The 19,925-nt window shown below is 27.8% G+C and overlaps 2 protein-coding genes across 8 annotated transcripts in view; one reads left to right on the top strand and one right to left on the bottom strand.

The window, feature by feature from the left end:
• The window catches only part of LOC129960716 (uncharacterized), a 65,483-nt gene extending 62,410 nt beyond the window's left edge, over nt 1-3,073 (bottom strand). The window contains exons 1-2 of one of the 7 annotated variants that reach the window (XM_056074290.1): nt 2,973-3,073; nt 1,987-2,077 (exon numbers count right to left, since the gene is read on the bottom strand). The gene's annotated coding sequence lies outside the window, so the exon portion shown is untranslated. Of the gene's footprint in view, nt 1-1,986; nt 2,078-2,474; nt 2,494-2,556; nt 2,698-2,719; nt 2,905-2,972 lie in introns of those variants that run through there. The other 6 variants (XM_056074295.1, XM_056074296.1, XM_056074291.1 and 3 more) reach the window with 6 other exon arrangements.
• The window catches only part of LOC129960715 (uncharacterized), a 106,328-nt gene that overhangs the window by 29,048 nt on the left and 57,355 nt on the right, over nt 1-19,925 (top strand). The window lies entirely within an intron of this gene.

Below are 19,925 nucleotides of genomic sequence, written 5' to 3'. Positions count from 1 at the left end.
AAAGAGTATATTAAATCTATCACTTTGTTACAATTCATTTTACTCACAAACTTCCACTGCTTCTATTAATGAAATTGCAAAGTTGACAATTTAAGCATTTACCAAATTATAAAATATCACATAAAAATTAAAAGTAATAGGCCACAGAATTATCAGATATAAATGCTTACCATAGTCTTTAGATATAATTCTGTTCAATTTATAAGGTTGCAGTATATATCTAGTTGATATGTCACTAAAATAATCTATATACTATATAAAATTCATAAATAGTTTATAGGCTATAGAAATTCAATCTATCAAATGTATATTCATAAAATTTTGCTCGCATTTAATATAAAGCATGAAGAAAATTTTAGTGAAGGTTTGGTGATAATAAGTTAAAATATCTTATTCTCTAATTAATTAAAAACCATGTTTCCATATACAGAAAATATTACCTTGGTCAGACCAAGGTATTTCTGGTTAAATGTCAAGGTATTGTGACCTTGACATTTAAAAAATGATTTTATTTCATGTATTGCTCTTTCACAGTGTATTTAAACAAGGAATAAGTTCAATTTACTTTCTTGAAAAAACATTTTAATATTAAGAAGATGCTTTAAAAATTCATCTCATCCAAATTGAAATTTTTATGAATTTTAATAATATATTACTTGCAATCACAGTAAGATAATTTTTTTATTACATTAATATGAATGTTTTTAAAAAATTGCAAAAACATAATTGAAAAACAATAATAAAAAGCTACATATACAACAAAAATTTTGCAAACTACAATCAGTAATCTAATATTCATTTTAAGCAGATTCAAAGTTTTGTATGAGTGAGTGTGTGTTTTTAATTTGACTAAGCATTTTACATCTAAAAATATACGTTTATCCATAAAGAGGTACCTTGAGTATATTTAGGGAAAGCTTTCAATTAAGTAAACAAATTCTTGACTCCCTTTGAAAGTACAATAAAAATTCTGTGGCAAATTAACTAACCTATAATTAATAATATTCTAAACTTCTTTGAAGGACCTCCGTGTACAAGATATTCACAATGGCATATATTTTATATGGTTGTCAGTGCTTGTATTAAGATCAAAGTTAGTTAGAATGATTCTTTATCGTTAAATTACCGATTAAAAATTTATTTAGCAATATTTGCTTTTAACTCAAATATTGCTATGAGAATATTGATAAATTATAATTCTGAAATTTAAAGTAAAACATTTGATATTCCATTTAGTGTTATGTCAATAATTTATTACCTTGCATTTAAATTAGGCCATTTAACTTTTAGAAGAAAATACACAAAATTATTTAATTCAGTGTCTTTTCCTAGACAAGATATTAATATACCCGAGGTCTACTAATTAAGAAATATTTTTCAAACAATACAAATTTATATAAAAAAAAAAGACATGCATAACAAATCAAAAACTAAACAGTAGTGAGTAGTAAACAAAACAGTAGTGAGTGGAATATTTCTATTTCAATTAAAATATCTCCATAAAAAATACAAACTGGAGTTTTATATGAATTTAATTACTAAAGGGATTATGGCAAATGACTGAAAGCAAAATTGTAATTGATGATAAACAAAAACTGTATTACGAATAAATTTAATAACAATATTGGTTATATATAAGTTTTAATATGTCAGAAGTTAATTTAAACTATTATGCAAAATTTTGGATCTTGTTTCTTAGAAAGATAGAATGGATTCATCCATAATTATGTTTAAGTAATACGAAACATATTGTATATACACTATTATACAATTTAATAAATTTTGAGGTCTTTTGATTTCCTTTTATTAATATCTATAAATAGTTTGAAAAATCTAGTTTTGTTCATAAAAACATTTTAAAACAGTTAATTTTTTAAACATATAACAACATTAAGAAGCTTTAATCACTAATATTATATTCAGCAGTTTAAAATAATATTTTAACAATGTTTACAAATTTGAATATTAAATAAACTGAAAATTTACCTTGAATTCATCCATTTCCTCTTGTAAATACACTGATTTTGTTTTCTTTTGCTATAGTTGATTCATCCTCTCTTCAAAGGATATGCATTTACTGTAACCAGAATTTTAGAAAAATCACCAACGATTATAATAAATAACTAAATAAGCATGAGTATAGGCTTTATTTATATACCAATTTAATTAAAGCATGAGACAGATTTGTGTATATAATATATATATATATTAAAAAAGCTAAAATAAAAACTTTATACAAAAATCAATAAGAAATGTACAATTTAAAATATATATGAAAAAAACAAAGTTATATAATTCAATGCAATATATTTTAATGATGCTATAAAGGTGCATAAATTGATATAATTTTTTTAACTGATCCAAACCAGTTCTTCAACAAACGGTACAAATGGTAGACGACAAAAGAGCACCTATTAAAAATTAACTTTAAATTAGAAGTATTAAAATTTCAGCAAAAAAAAAAAAAGATTAACTTTTATTTGCAATATAACACAAAATTTGAGACATATGAACTTCTCTCCTCGTTATATTTGTGACGAAAATTAACAACAATACTTGTTCCTATTCAAAAGTTGTAATATGATGACGTCATTTTGCGAAGCATAAGACTGGTGAACAGATTATAATAAATTTTTAAGGTATTCTTTTTCTTTAGACGGTTAGTTGATTTGCTTTAACATATAATACGATAGAATAAACCTCTTCAAATAAAATCTACTTTAAAAAAAAACATCCTGTTCTAAATCCTACAATGCAGATGAAACTCGGGGTGTGTCCAAAATCGAAATGCGCGGAAACTATTCCGCGCAATGGAATCCCAGTGCAGAGCACCTCTACTCAGAATCTGTGCTGAACCACTACAATTACACATTAAAAATAAGACCAATGTTTAATGTTAAGAAGACAAAAAAAAATCAAAAAACAGAGAGAGAGGGAAAAAAAATGAACAAATGGTCATGTGAATAAACAACCTGAGAAGATTAACCTTTCTTTACGCATGACGCAGTTGAATGTGAAAGAATTTATGGCTCAAGTAACAGAGGAGCAAACAAAGGTCACACTTGAGAAGGTGATTCTCTTTTGGAGAATGCTCTATGCTTCTAGCCAATGAGAATACTCTATGCTTCTATCCAATAGAAATTTTCAATGAATGAAATTAAATAATATAATCTTTTGGGTTTTACTAATATAAGTATTTATATCTAATCTGAATCAAGATTTTTTTCTTGTTGTCGTTTGTTTCTTTCTTTTTTTTCTCCCTTCACATTCCAAATTTAAAGATGGGAATTTTAGTTTTTTTTCTCTTCGCATTCCAAATTTAAAGGCGGGAAATTTAGTTTTTTTCTCTTCGTATTCCAAATTTGAAGGCGGGAAATTTAGTTTTATTGTGACTATTTCTGGTTTGATCCAGTACTGAGAAGGTTGCTTGATTGTTAAGGGGATGTTTTTCAATGTTTCAAGAAGGGGGCAATTACCAAGGCTCGCAAACCATGTTAGGCGTTAGAAGAGGAAATGGCTGCAGGGGACAATTGAATCCTGTCGACAACCAATTGCCCGGTACCACTGCGCGTGACCTCCGCAATGAAATCCTATGGGCCTGGAGCAGCGAAGGAGAGTGACCAAATAAGCGATGATTGCTTTTCGCTTACCATGTTGCTTACCCTCTTTCTCGTACCATCGCTTTAAAATTATGTCGTATAAATTTCAACTTTTGACTAACAATATTACTTACTTATTTTATAATGTTAATGATTAGACATAGATTTCAACATACAAAACAATTTTCATAGATTTCAGCATATAAAAACATAAAATGATTAGTATATATATATATATATTCTACAAAATAATTTAAAAACTATTTATTTAATAATAATTAATTAGGCAAATATAAGGGCAATATTTGACAATTTGTTACAGAAGTTAAACATTTTTTAAACGCTTTATAATGTCTTCATTTGCATATGACAGCTTTCTCATATAAACATCAAGTAAAGATTCCTTTGTTATAGAATTTGTTTTTAAATTATTAATTTTTTGGATGAGACATTAATTTTATACAATCACCACATCGCAAATAAAACTTCACTTTATGAAAGGTGTATCTAGAGAGGCAAAGTTACGTGGTTATTAAATCCTTTGCAGAGTTCCATATCGTCTTGAATGTAGCTTTAATCTGTTATTGGTTTTTAACTTTTTTCTCTTTGTTATCATTTATTAGAAATATAGTAATTGCTACCACGAAATTATCGTTATCTGCTAAATCTGCATCCGATAAAATCAGGTTAACATTTTATTATCTTCAGACTGTAGATATCATCGTACTAAGATTCTTTTTAATGAATAATTAAATCCATGTTCAATTTTTGATCTCTGTGACATATTCAAATTAACAAAATATTTCTGAAGTATATATATCCTAGGGTTATTTATTTATTTTGAACTGGAATTCCATTTCTGTTTTTCTATTTATATATCCATTGAATAAACGCCTCCCCTTCTAAAAAATTAAAATAAAACCTACATCAGAAAAACAGGCTATTCTAATTTTTTTACGGTACTAAAATTCTGAATCATTTCATAAAATATGAGCTGAAAGACATAAAATATTTTCAATGTTTAGTAACTTTTCTAAATTGTAATTTTAACATTTAATCCTTAATAGATATAAAGTTTAAGAATTTGAATTACATAAATTGTGAGTACTCCCTTAACGACGATAAAAACGACTTTATTGTTTTCTCGGAGACCCCTTAACCCGTTAGTAGAATTATTTAGAAAACTAAAGGATTTATATTACTCATGAATAGGGCGATAGTATTGTTTTCCTTAATTTAGAATTTATTGAATAATTCGGAAACGAATTATAATTTAATTCATCTAATTGTTAATCCTTTCTAAACTTCTTTGAAAGTTTTTCTAATTTATTATGATAATTTTCTGTTTAAAATCAGGTTAATAGTTAAATTAAATTTAATAAAACATAGGAAATTATTTTCGACACTCTTTTGCAATATGCATGCTAAGAAGAGTTGTTCCCCTGTTATTAAATTATGTGAAATCACAATAAATCGACGATATATGTAAACTGTGTAAATGTAAATTAGGTTTATTTACAATAAATGATCAGTTTATTAGATTACAATTATTTCACTAATGAAATGTTACCGACTGAAATTTATGACAAAAGATAAATATATGTGATATGATAGATTTTTAGCAACAAACACTAAAACAACTCATCCAAGATTGCTCTAACTTTGTTAATAATTGTTAATTTTACGCGTTCTTGTTAAAAATTCACTAACACTGATTACGCTGAAAAACACGCGAATGTGAAACATCCCGAATAACAAAATCGGATAGTTTCGGTCTCGGAAGTGGGAGTGAAGAAAAAGATGAATCCATGGGAAATTATTTCATCAAAAGTTCCTTGCTTGAAAATGATGAAAACTATAGTATTCTTCAGTGTATCGGTTTCAAAAATAGATTTTTTTTTTTTTTTTTTTGCCCTTTCTTTCGGAATTAGAAGGGGTTTATAAGAATAAGCACATTATTATTATTTTTTGTGCTTTCTTTTGCATCGATGGTGTGTTATACATTAATTCTTTTGATATAATTATATAGTCTTGAAATATTGTTCACTTTCAAGAAAATTAATTAATCTTTTATGAAATTTTTGATTTAGTTATTTCGTTTTATGAAGTATTATTTTGCATATGCTATCATTATCCAATATTAATCATTTATAAATTATTGTAGCCCTATTCGATTAATTCATTTTTGCTGTGACTGAAATATTTTATTAGTATTTATAAAAGTTCCAGAAGATTAAGAATGTTGTTGAATTCGAACCGAATTGAAAATGGTTACGATCTAAGTACTAAAATCTAGAATGAAATATAACAATATTTTTTCAAGAATTAAATCACAGTGCAATTAAATCTCAAAGGTCTCATAAAAACAGACGGTAATACTTACAATCTTTCGATAATTGGTAAAAAATATTGAGGACACTTTTTCCTTACAAATATCTTAACAAATTTTTAACAATGGGAGAAAAGGTAGGGTCATTATTGAATAAAAAAGAAACTTAAGAGAGTGAAGAATTTTATTGAGCTAATTAATATTTAATTCGCTTGTATTAAATGTATTATTATGAGTAATTATGAAGGTAAATTAGTGAATTTATGCTTACCTCCCATTCTCTTCCCCCAATTCAGATATGAGGATGAGGAGCTTCCGGTATAATGGCTGATTCTCGCCACCCGGGTGAGTGCAAAAGTGGTAAGGGTCGGTTACCTATTTCCAATGACGGGACGGGCTTCCCACAGGAAAGGTTATACCGTGGCCGGTGATGACCCTTAGGACTCAACCTTAGTTCCCGCCAGTGTTGCTGTCGTGGCTATCCGGTTAATCAGATAAATCCGTGTGTTTTAGTGGCGGATCGGAGTAGCCAGTTATGGTTATCTCTCCCCCCCCCCCATTCTGTAAACGTCTACACCCGCCAATTTCGAAAACTAAAGATTATAAAACAACTTATTTCAGAGCTAAATATTATACTTTAAAAAAATTAAACTAATGCAGTGTCCTGTTCTGCTATTTTTGATTATTCAATGCATTCAAGCAATTCAAATAACAAAAATATTTCTTTTCATTCATTTCCGAAAGATCCTGATATTCGGAAAATTTTGATTTTGGAATGATGTCAGGTAATGTGTGAAAATAAGCTTCGGAAACTCTGAATAAGTTATAGGCATCTTAAGAAAAATTCAGGATAAGATATATTACATTTCATATAGAATCTGAGTCTGTTTTACAAAAACGGATTTTTCGTAGAAGAAATAGTGTTTATTATTATCAAACAGTTCAATGAAAAGACATAAAAATGATCGAAAGATCAATTCAATAAAAAGTCCTCAAAATAAATTAAAATGCTTATTGACATATACTGATTTTCAAAAATGAAAGAAAAATCATAAATACAGCGATAAAAATAAGCCAATCCATATAAAATATGAATTTATTGTGAAATAAGAGTTGCTGAATGAAACTACAATATGCAAATTAGTGGAGCTGCAATCAGAAAACGTCACCTCTGAGGAGCATAAAATTGCATCCTTGAGAACAAACCTGCTAATTTCGGTGTAATACATATATAAAAAATTTGGGATAGACAATTCGTAGAAATGACCACCAGGCATCATTTATCCGAAGAACTGCGATAGAGAGCTATTGAAAGACTAGAGGTTGGACAAAGTCAGACAGAAATGACCAGATGGCTAAATTTGAGTCCTTCTGTTGTTCATAGACTTTGGCAAAAATCTCTTGCCACAGATTCGGCATTTAGGCAAGAACGGTCAACCGCTACGACGAGTGTCCATGACCGATATTTGTCTTTATGCTCATGAAGGAATAGAACCATAACTCCGACCCAGTTCAGATCTTCTCTTGCTGCACCCACCGGAAGGTTGATGTTAACGTCAATTGTGCGTAGAAATCTTCACGAAGGTGGTCTGGACGCGAAGCGACCAGTCATTTTCATGCCGCTTACGTCACATCAGTATAGTATATTCATTGTCGGCTGATCAATGGAGGGCTCTCCTCTTTACAGATGGGTCCAGATTTATCTTCCAAAACGATAGTAGGCTTATTTGACTTTGAGAAACCTGGAATCCGTTATCATCCATTAAATATCCATGAAACAGATGCATAGGAAGGGAATATTGTCTGCGTTTGGGATGGTATCTCTTCGGGTGAACGCACAGACCTTCATGTCTTTTTGCGTAGAACCTTGAATGCTCAGACTTATAGAGATGACATTCTTGATACTTATATGCGCCTTTGTGCCGGGACAATAGGTGATGATTTCCTGTTAGATGACGATGATTTCCTGTTAGATGACTCTTGACCACACAGGGCTCGTATCGTGAATGGTTATATTACGAAAGAACCAATTCAGCGCTTGGTGTGGCCATCTCGATCACCGAATCTGAATCCTACTGATCATGTTTGGGATGCTTTAGGAAGACGTGTAGCTGCTCTCAATCCTCCTGTTCAAGCCTCTGCCATGCATGCAGCTGCTTTGCAAGAGCATGGCTCTCACTTCCTATGGAACTGAAAAAACGTTTAATTGATAGCGTCACACATCGCTTTTCTTGCTGTATTGCTTCTAGAGGGATCATACTCAATATTGAAGTTATTTTTCCTATACTAAACTAACACATCCGATTTCTTCAGTTTATACATATGCTAATTTCTATAACACTATATATGTCTAGTAATTTCTTTTAAACTATTTTATACTTTACTATTTGTTGTACATTAACAGCCAGTTTCCTTAAGTTCTGCACGTGAATTTTTAATAGTCTTCATTTTTGTGATTTTTTTTCTTAAATTTTGGAAATAGTGTAGAAAAAAATGTGGAAAATAGGCAAAAACTGATATGTAGAGCCAACAATCTTAGTATTTAACACTCTTTAATAACTTGTGTTTCCAGAAGATATAAATTTTTAAAATATGTTTTCTCATCCCCTCTGATGGATAAAAAAATTCATTCAAATGTCAACCTGGTATATTGTATGATGTGTTAATCTTAATGGAATCTTAGGCTTCAAATTGTTTTGACTGCAACAATCTATCTCTTCTGTTTTGATGAAATGAACTGTGATGATAGAGTATTGTACATACAAGAGGAAGGTCTCATAATTTTCTTGTAAAATTTATTCGGGAGCAAGAACTTTTATTCGGCCTACATGGTTAAACGTGATATTGAAAACAAGCAAAATTCAAAGAGAAAAGCAAAAGAGAGCTAAGAAGTGGAATGCTTCACGCTGTCAGCCTCAAGGACGGACTTTAGAAGTTGAGGGGCCTAGTTGGAAACAATTTTTGATAGTACATACCTGGTTCCCAGCCAGCATTGAATATAAAATAAATTTAATGAAAAATGTCGTTTATAAAAGCTCGTTTATTAATGAATTATGAAATAGATTTTTTAAGATGTTTTTATTGTTTTTTTTTACTTTTACGGTTATTGATTATTATTATTATATAATGATTTTTTCTTTTAAATTCATTACCAGGTGGTATTACACACGTGAAATTAAAATTTAAGTAAAGTGTTAGATCACTTCATAAGCAAATTCTCGAAAAATTAAAACTGTGTAAAGCATAGAAAATTAAAACATAGGAAATATAAATGTGTGTACAATTTCGAAATTACATCAAGAAATGAGTGAAAAATTCCATTTCTATTACAAAGAAAGATATTTCATTGTTTACATCTATTGAGAATTCCATTATAAAGTGCATAAGAAAGAGAAATAAGCAACGTATATCAAATGTGTGATTTATAAAAATAAATAAATTTCAGATTTATATCAACATTTTTAATATTAAATGATTCTAAAGAAATGAGTTAAATCGTATTATTTCGGACCATGAAAATTGCTATAAAGGGCAAGAAAATAATTTTCACGGTGTTAAAAAACCCTGTTTCAAAATTCAACTTAAACTGAAATTTTCATTCATTATCATTGTACGGCATTCCAGTGAGGAAAAGAAAATCCCATTTCTCATCCGAATATTTAAAAAATTTTCTTTTCTTTTTTTGATTTCTAAATTTTGTCATGGATATCAAATCGTATTTTATATCTGTATGTATTTACAGAATTAACTTGGATCTCTTGAAATAGTTTTTGTTTTTGTCTGCAAATAATACGAAAAAAAGTAATGCAAAATAATGAAAACAGCGTAGCTTGATTAATTTGAAATTGCAACAAAAACTCGATTCGGGAGCAATCAATCCAATCGCCTAAAAGCCGGCCCTTGTCAGTATTCTAAAATGTGATTACAGTTTTGTCTTAATCAAAGGTATATAATATAAGTTTTGTAAAAAGTCATCTATTTAAAATATAAAATAACCACTTTAGCAATTATTTATATGTAGTGTAAATACTGATTGTTACTCTACTCGGAAGTTTTGAAATTATATACACTGTTTGTCCATAAAATGCCCCTATTTTAAAACTGTATGTAAGCGAAACTATTTGCTCAGAAACTTATGAAATTTTGTGTAGAACATGATGGTGGGTTGGGAATCATTTTCGGCTCTTGATTTAAAATGTTATCTGATATATTTCCATCGAAGAAGATAGGCAACGAAATAGATTTGACTAAAGTTTCAACAAAGAAAGCTGCTGTTGCAAATCATGTTTAGAAATTTTTTTTTGAAATTTATAAAATTTAGGGGGAGAAAACTGCTCATCAACTAGGCATATCACTGAAAAGATGATAATATTTAAATTTTAAAATGGTATAAAATTTATTTGTGTGCGATAACACTTTCTGAAATTACTGACACCGAATTTCACTTCATTTTTTATTAATTAAATATCTTTTAGATTTTTCGAAAAAAATCGCTCCGGGTTGCACATTCTCACCCTACAAAGTATATTTGTGCCAAATTTAGTAGCAATAAGTCAAATGGTTTGCCTGTAATGTGCAAACGGAGAGGACATTTTCGTTTTTGGGATAAATGTACAGCGGGCATTAAAGTTCGTCTCTTTCATCTAAAAAGCATCATGAGGACGTATCATAATAATTTTTATTAAATCTTTTCAAATGTTTCAAAAAATTTTACAAAACATGTTCTTGAATTGTTTAATATATTAATTCTTAAATCAATTTTAAAGAGCTTGTATAAGAAATGCGAACGGAACGGTTATTTGTGTGAAAATTTTAAAATATTAGAAAGATATAAAACAAATATGCAGTCTAATGATCTCATTAGAGGCAGAATTAAGGTATCTTGGGGGAACATATTAGATAATCACATATAACATACATTTCGACTCGCTAGTTACTACGTTTTAAAATATAATTTTAAATTTAACTGTATTTCTATTAATAGTGATTGACTGTATAATTGCTAGTTTAATTAATTTTTTAAGGTAATTAAAATGCAATGATCTCCGATATCCATCCGGCATCAAATTTTGGGATTTATGAAATGTGAATATTGCACTTAAAAAAGAGAGAGAGAGAGAGGAGGCGCTGTTTTAGCATTTGCTCTGGGCACCATTTTATGTAAGAACGCTTCTGATAAAGTGTGATTTGAATGATTTAATCACGTGAGAATAAAAAAAAATGTTATATATATCAAATGTGTTTTCCCGTGATGAACATTTTTAGATATTTGCATATTATGATTTTGTTAATGTTATATGTTATTCTTAGAATCGTATAATAATTTATATTTCGGAATTAAATTTGGTATGCAATATAATTTTTTATATGGATAAGCGATTTAGATGGTTACTATGACTATTTTTTAAAAATTCTAGTTATATTTAGTTGTGTGATTCCTAAAGTGATCATTTTGCTTTGTTGGAACGATATCCATAACAGTTAATTTGTTTCCCAATTTTGTGTTATAATCAAAGAAAATTCGTATTTATAACTATTATTTTATTTTATTAATTCTTTTATTCTCTCGCTCAAATATTGTATAGTTTTAACAACGAAGAATTCTGCATCAGTATATGCATATTTGTTATATTATGCTTTTATCTGGACACAATTTTACAATTTAGTTTAGAGCACTATAGTTAATGTAACTCTTGCAACTCCGACCAACTATTTTATAATTAGTCAAGTAATGTGCAATTATTGGATTTTAGACTAAATTCATATTTGAACAAATGATAAATATTCTTAATTAAATCTCATATTTTTAGAGAGTCATTTGTCAAGCACCTTTTCAACAATTAGAAATAAAATTCTGATAAACCATTAGCTGCAAAATATGCAACATCTTTCTGTTTTGTTTCCCCATAAAAATTTAGTTTCAACAGAAATGTATTTTTATACACTATCATTCCCCCCCCCTTCTTTTTCTTCAATTTACTTCTTGTAGAAATTACTGTTCCCATCATAGTAAAAATTAGGTCATCAAGATAAATGATTAGATCAAAATTGGATGACATTATGAAATTAATGCAATTAATTTATTAAGTGAACCAATTGTAATTTTAAAATTTTATATAAAATTTCATGCTTATAAATATTTATGTAAGTATTATGTTACATGTATTAGCTTACAACATTTATTCAATTCATTCAAGTAACTTTATTTCAATTATAACAGAATTACATGTTTATAGTGTTTTATTTTGTAATTTGTCTGGATTTAGTTTTATTTTTTAATAATTAATATTAAATTCTCGAAAAAATTATTCCTGAATGCTTCATGTATGATTTATAGATGAAAATCCAAGGCCCTTCTTCACCAGAAACAATTTATTGCAATAGTATATATTTTAGGAATTTTACAAATAGAACGATATCTAATGGCAGAAACTGAAATGTAAATTAAAAAATATTTGTCGCTAACAAGAATGTAGAAAATCTTTCTAATAAAATATAAAAGATAATTCTTTAATTTTAATTTTAAAAATGAAAAGAATATACGGAATTGAAGGAAGTAATAGTAAATAGATATTGGAAATCTAAAAATTTCGGGATAAAAGAAATACATCGATATGTTAAAATGAGATGGAAAAACCGCACTTCTTTTGATGAATTTGAGGAATAAGAGTTTAAAATGAAATACATATTTTCTTTTAATTGCAAATAATTTATTTCTTAGTTTCGCTCCCCCTGACGAAGGCTTCTAGGGCACGTGACCTGCCTGCCCTACCCTAGTTACGTCACTGAATGCATTTTAGCACTTCAGAGAAATCTTTTGAATTTTCAATTGACGATGCAGTTATAGTCCAAATGATAGTCCTGTTAGTTGCCCAATTTTGAAATGGTGTGTAAGAGTTCGGAACCGAAGATTATGTTGCATTTTCAACAGTTATTTATTGTTTTATTGTTCACATTTAAATATCAAAGTTCTCACCATTCATTGTTATTATGGTTCACTGAAATTGTGGTTTATTTAATGTATCACTAAATCATCATTTAATTTTTTTTTATGAAAAACATTTGTAAGGACAAAGCAGATATAAAAAGTTTATTTAAGAGAGCTTTTTGTTTAAAGTAATGAAGTTGTAAAGTTCATGCAAAAATTGATTGATTCCCCTGAAAAATTTTGATACAACTTCATTTTCAGAAACGTCATTAAAAAAAATTTAATTATAAATAGTTTAAAAAATCAAATAAAAAATGTAAGAATTATACATAATTTTAGAAGATGACCAAGGCAAGAAAATTGCAAAATATTTAGCTGATTACATAGAAGTATGTTTATTTATGTATCACATTCATAAAACAGGCATAAATAAGTTCTAAGTGTTTGTTCATCAGTTCATTATGAATACTCAACTCTCTCTTTTTTGGGGGGTGGGGGTGGGTCCTCTTCTTTGCTACGTCTATATTATATTCACAATGATATACTTTCTTACGTGAAGTGACAAATGGAGTCAATTCATTAAACTTCACAATTCCACAGCAGGAGGACTTGCGCATGATGTTCTTAAATATATGTTATGTCGTTGCGCCACCAAGTTTTTTTTCTTTTTCTTTCTGCATGTAAGAAAAGCAGTTGATTCCTAAATGAAAATGATGCAATCAGAGTGGTAAAACCAGTGGCGGATTTTGATACAACTTTAGGCCACAGGCGCTAAATTATTCTGAGGCTCTCTTCTAAGTAAATGGTATTAATGATTAGAAAGTAACATGAACTAAACTTATTTGCGCTTTTATCTTCATCTTTATGCTTATTTTATTAATGTGATATACATATGAAATTAATAAAGTTGTTACCCTTTATCTTCATTTGTTATTTTACTTTTCTTATAATAAAAAATGATAGCAAGACAATGATTTATTTCTGTCTTTGAGTACTTTCTAAATGGGACGGACATTACAGTGTCCAAGCATTCAAATTTTGAGACAGGAAAATTTTTCTTGACAAATACTTCAATTTAGTTTTTATTTATTTAAGTTTTTAAGAAAGGCAATTTTATTCAATTAAAAAATGTTTGAGCTCGTAAATTCCCAATTTTTTTAATGAACTATTAGGAGTTTTATTATAAACCAAGAACTGTTGAAGGAAAATATTCCTATTTATATTCCTTTAGAACTAGGATAAACAGTGCCAATGTTCTTAGTCCCATGGACTGAATGGTATTTTTCATTCCATTGCATATATGTATGTTAATTTTTTAGTGAAAATCCAAATTAAAATAATTAAAACAATATTATTAAATTACTGTAATTAATTAAGAATTAAGTTGTTAAATTTATTACTGTCAAAAATAATAATTAAAAATTATTTAATTGATTATATTAATTATTTAAAAATTGCTGACTTAAAAATGTTTCATTGAGAATTTTTAAGCAAAAAAATGTTGGAATAAATTGTAAAAACAAATATTTTATTCTCCACAAAACAGTAAAAAGATGCCAAAGCTTTTCAAACCATTTAAATGTTCTTTAATTATACAATCGGACATTTTTGAAATTAAAAACAATATTATGTGATAGAATTATAAAACAAATCATATTATATATTTATATTTTATTTTATTATATTATCTACAATCTCATTTTGTAACTTGCCTCAAATTGTTTTATACATATTCGGTTAAACTATTTTGGAAATCAATTTTTTTTTCATATATGATGTTTATTGGCATAATAGCAAGAAAGCTCAGCCATTCTTGAATTATAAACAATCTATAAAAGTTTTTCAGTAGTTTCAGTTTCCTGAAACTGCTTGCACTTCTGACCATTAGGCATTTGTAAATTTTCAACGCAACCATTTCATTCGGAAAAGTTGATTGTACCATATTATCATTCACCAGTTCATAAAAATTCTTTGCAGGTACTGTTTTTTCTCCATTTATTTCGAGAAGTTGTAGCATGGAGAAATTAAAATGTACTATTTCACTACCCAATTCAAATTCGATATTCTAAAAAGAAGGTTCTTTAAATTTTTGAGCAGCTTCCTCTTAATTTCAGTGTTCGTTCTTTTTGGAAAATTAACGAAATATTCAAATATAGAATAAACTTCACTATACACTTCAAAACACCACGAAAGTTCTCAGCGAAACATATCTAACACTTAGTTTTTTTCTTTCGTCTAAGTACAACATCTTCCGTACTACTGCCATCGAAATGTTTTTTTCATTTGCCATCATCTCATAATTATCAAGTATTTCTAGAGATATCAATACACCGGTTCAAGTGTTGCCAATTTTCATTAAATCATGAATTCTCCCATCAGAAGTAGAAAAGAAATCTATTCTTTACCTGTGTATCAACCACTTTATGGTATTTTGGTTAATGTATGGTAAAGACTAAATCATGAAACAAATTAAAGAAAAAAACAACTGTGCGCATTTTCATAAAGCTCTATGATTGCAATATGGAAATACTGAAATTATTACTGTCAAATTTGGTTAATCTGCTTACATGGTTATGCAAAGTTCTACAGTTATCAATTCAAAAAGATTCAAAATGAAATAGGATATCATTTAAAAATTGATTATTCTTATGGTTACCAGAGGAAAACTAGCATGAACATGTTATTTTGACTATAGTTTTAACATCGGAATATTTAGAAGATATGTTTATAAATAAAGCAAATGGCAAATATTTCGAGGCTTGGAAATTTTCGATAAGTTAACAAAACTTTCACTTGCAAAATTTTAACTGATATAATTGAAAAACATAACATTTCATGCCAGTTTAAGATTAGTACTATTTAATTAGCAATCTATTCTGCTATGGTTACTATACTAATATTTAAATTTTCTAAAGTAATGGTTTTAAAAGACTTTCTGATAAATTAAAGGAATTATTAGAAATAGAAAGAGTTAATGCATATCAAATACATGATTAATGAACAAATATTTCGCTGATTTATTTCAAAACCATATTTATTGTTTTCTGACAGTGTGGAAAAGCGTAAAATCCTATTACTTCTGGCCATCAAAGTTGTTTAATATATCTCGCCATAAATATAAAACTGCTTCGAAGTCCATCTCAAATTGAATATCAATTTCTTATCATAAATTCCACAACAGTAAAATAGAATATGTGCTCTTTTTTATTTTATTATGAACATTTTATAATAGTTTATATTTGCTGAACTTTCTTAGTTAAAATATAATGGTTTTATAAGTAAATATTTAATACAATAAAGCGTAATATAAGAAAATAAGAATTTTGCTGACCTCTTTCAAAGCAAGTTTAGTTTTAACTGTACAAGTTGTAGTATTTTTCAATGTCTCGCAACTACTTCGACTGAAAAAAAAAACCCGTCTTTGTTGTTACTCCTATTCTTGAACCGTTGGTAATAGTTAGATATTATATGTATATGTATATATGTGTGTGTGTGTGTGTGTGTGTGTGTGTGTGTGTGTGTGTGTGTGTGTGTGTGTGTGTGTGTGTGTGTGTTTATTATCAAAAAGGTATCAAATTTTCACACAATGATTAAAAATTGTATTTAGATGTAGATGTGTATTTTATGTATGAGTGTATTTTATGTATGTAAAAATATGTAAATATGTATTCTATAAAAATATTTAATCTTCCTTTTTAAAGATGATATTTTTATGAAGCCTTAGGTGTGCTTTCAATATATTTAATGCTGACAAACTAAATATGCAACATAAAAAAAGGATAAAAAGTTGCATATTTTTTTATCCATATTTCCATGCGTACTTTTTTTCCAAGAAATGAAGTGCTCATGTTAAATTATGAAATAGTTCTTATATTTGACGAAACAATTTACTGCTTAAACAATAACTGCTAATATGTTATGCATGACATGTATTGATTTATAACGCATATCCATATTTAAAGAAACTAATATTTCAAAATTTATAAAATTAGAATGTTTTATTGTTTAAATGTAACTCAATGAACTTAAATGCATATATTCTCTCTTTTTTTTTTTGAATTTTAAATACTATTTGCAGAAAATAAAGGGGAAAAATCATGAACTAGTTGGTGCGAACAAAAGAAGATAACGTATTAAAAAAAGCGTAAGAGAGAAAAGTTTCAAAAGCGGCATTTAAGTGTCAATAATTTGGTTTGAATAAGTGTTTCTATTCCCATGAATGGGTTAGCTTTAGTAAAAACTCAACCATTTTGCTGAAAGTAATTCTTTTTCTGTTGAATAATAAATACCGTTTAAGTGACTTTTATAACAAAATAAAGAAATTTTCATAATTTCTTTTCGTATTATAAATTTTTATGAAAGCTTTTATATTAAATATATTTTTTAATAATTTTAAAAAATGCATTAATAAACCTCATACTGGGAAATTTAAATAACAATATTATGGAATTTAAAAAAAGGAATTCACATTTTTTTCTTTCATTTAAAAATATTAAATTAATTCAAAATTAAGTAGATGGCAAACACCCACATTAAAATTATCATTTCATTTTTTTAACTATTATTCATTACATTTTGTAATAAATTATGTTCAATTTTCTTTTAAAAAATTTTAACATGTGCATAACATTATCGAATGGATTCTCTTTAAATCCTTCAAAAATAGAAATTAATGAATATTTAATTTATAAAGTTGCATTTTAAATTTTTTTTAAAGCTGCATTTGTTTGTCTCCACATTTTAAAAGATGCTTAGATTTGGCTATCTTCAAAAATTCAGCAAAAAAAGTGCTAATATCTCGTGAGAATAAAATATACAGGAAACGAACACAGAAAGAACATCTCAGGTACTCTATACAACGCAAACTATGTTGTTATAATACAATTAAAGTGACTAATCTCTAGAGTAAGTCAGAGCAATTTTAAATTCTGGTAATGACCATGACAAAATTAATGTCAAAGATTTCATTGAAATGCGCCCATTATCGTTATTTTTACTTATCAGTAAATACCTCATTCTGAAAAAAAAAATGAATATATTTAACGTTAAAAAATTAGTTTCTAAGGAGTTCGGCGTCTTAGATTTTACGACACTTACATTATGGCACCCTCACATGAAAAATACTGTAGAATCAGCTTGATTAAAAAGCCTTAAAAATGACTTTAAAATATATATTTATACCTCGTCTTCATTACTTTTTGGAAACTTTTCAAAATTTAACAACTTAATTTTCTTCGGTTTCTTATTATCTTGACCGACACCTCGGTCTCTACTGTTCCAAATTAATTGCACGTTTTAGTTCTATAACTTCCGAAGGGAATTTCAAAAAATCTAGCATTTAAATGGATTTTATCATGACTGCATAGTTTTGCATATTAACAATAAATTACGTTGTTAAAATATTTTTACCTCACGGCAAGAGCTCAACCGTAATAGTGATTAAAAAAATACCTGGCTTCAAATTCATTCAAGTGTGTGTGTATATATATATAAATACATACAGATGAGAGAGAGAAATGAGAAAAAGTTTTTTTTCTCTTGCCGAGCGAAAACGTTCCGAGTAATCTGTAATAAATCAAAAGATGAGGGATAGAAGTATAGATTAATTCCTGGTATCGGGGCAAAAGTATACGTTCACTTTCCAGAACTGATTCTCTTTAGACAAAAACCAGACATGAAAATATTGAGAAATTCCTAGAAATACAAAAAATAAAATCTAGTGATCGTCTGAATTCTGCTGAATGATAGGTTCTTCATTATTAGCATAGCTAAAGCTGAAAAATCAGCCAAGATTCGAAGAGCATATTTTAAAATTAATCACATCAATTTTTCGAATACATGATTATAACTAAACAGGATATCAATATTATTTTGATAAATAACAAAAAAAAAGTATTTTTATGAAACAATTCAGTTTTTAGAAAAAGAAATTGTGTAAAACCCTTTAATTTTTAGTACATTCAGATGGTCAAACTAAAAGACATTCGTATAAACCATTATTAAAAAAAAATAAAATCTTTTAAAAAAATAGATTCATTAAAAACATTTCAATAAAGTGCGCATCTTTTATTATTTACTATTGTACCAGTGACAGTTGCTCAATCGAGATATAGAAAGTGAACATGAAACATCTAAATTTTTCGTTTAATTATGGTCAGAATAATAAAAAAAAAAAAATAAAAAAAAAAAACTGATTTTATTATTTTATTTTTTAGAACCTTAAGGAATTTTGAATTTTCTTTCCTATCACTGAAGCACAAATGCTGTAAAACTGGTGATGGAAGACTAAATTAATTAGTTGTTTTCCAGAACTGAATAAATGAAAATTCAATCGACAAAAATGAGAAAATTTTACTAAAAAGTACTCTGAACTAGCACCCAATCTAAATTGCAATAAAAATGTTAAGATGTGAGCACAGACATTACAGTATTAAATATTTATTTTTGATTTGATAACTGACATTATTAACGCATTCAAAAAGGAAAAATATTTGAATAATCTTGAAAGCAAAGAAACATTGCTCTCGAGAACATTGTGCCGCTGCAACTACGAAGTCGAGAAAAAAGGGAGACTTACAAAATATAGTTTAAAAAAAAAAGGGTTTAGGAATTATATTGTTCACCTCATAAAACAATTTAAAATAAATTTTCCAAGAAGACATATTCTAATATAAATTTATTATAACATTGACGTCAATATGTATTGTTACTTTTAGAAAATAAGAATCCCAAGACAGGTATTTATTTATCGTGACACAAATTCTGAAAGTCATAAAAACTCTCCGTATGCAGATTCCATTTTTATAACTGAGAAATGTCGATAATAATCCGATTTAACTGCTGAGCGAATTTGCTCATTTCAAAGAAAAAGATATATCGAGACCAATCAGATAATAACCTATCATGAATGAAAATGTTTAAGAAAATAAAGATTTCTCTTTGATAGATAACTCTAAATAATTTTCGACACTGAGAATCCTTAGCTTTTACTGAATCATTTGACTGCTCAGTTCAGAACTGAGATCTAGTTTATTGCTTTTAGGAATGTGTTTAATTAATTATATGAAAA

The sequence above is a fragment of the Argiope bruennichi genome, chromosome X2 (assembly GCF_947563725.1).
Source record: "Argiope bruennichi chromosome X2, qqArgBrue1.1, whole genome shotgun sequence".
Taxonomy (NCBI): domain Eukaryota; kingdom Metazoa; phylum Arthropoda; class Arachnida; order Araneae; family Araneidae; genus Argiope; species Argiope bruennichi.
The sequence above is the reverse complement of the archived record's forward strand: the minus strand, read 5'-3'. Positions and strand labels throughout refer to the sequence as shown.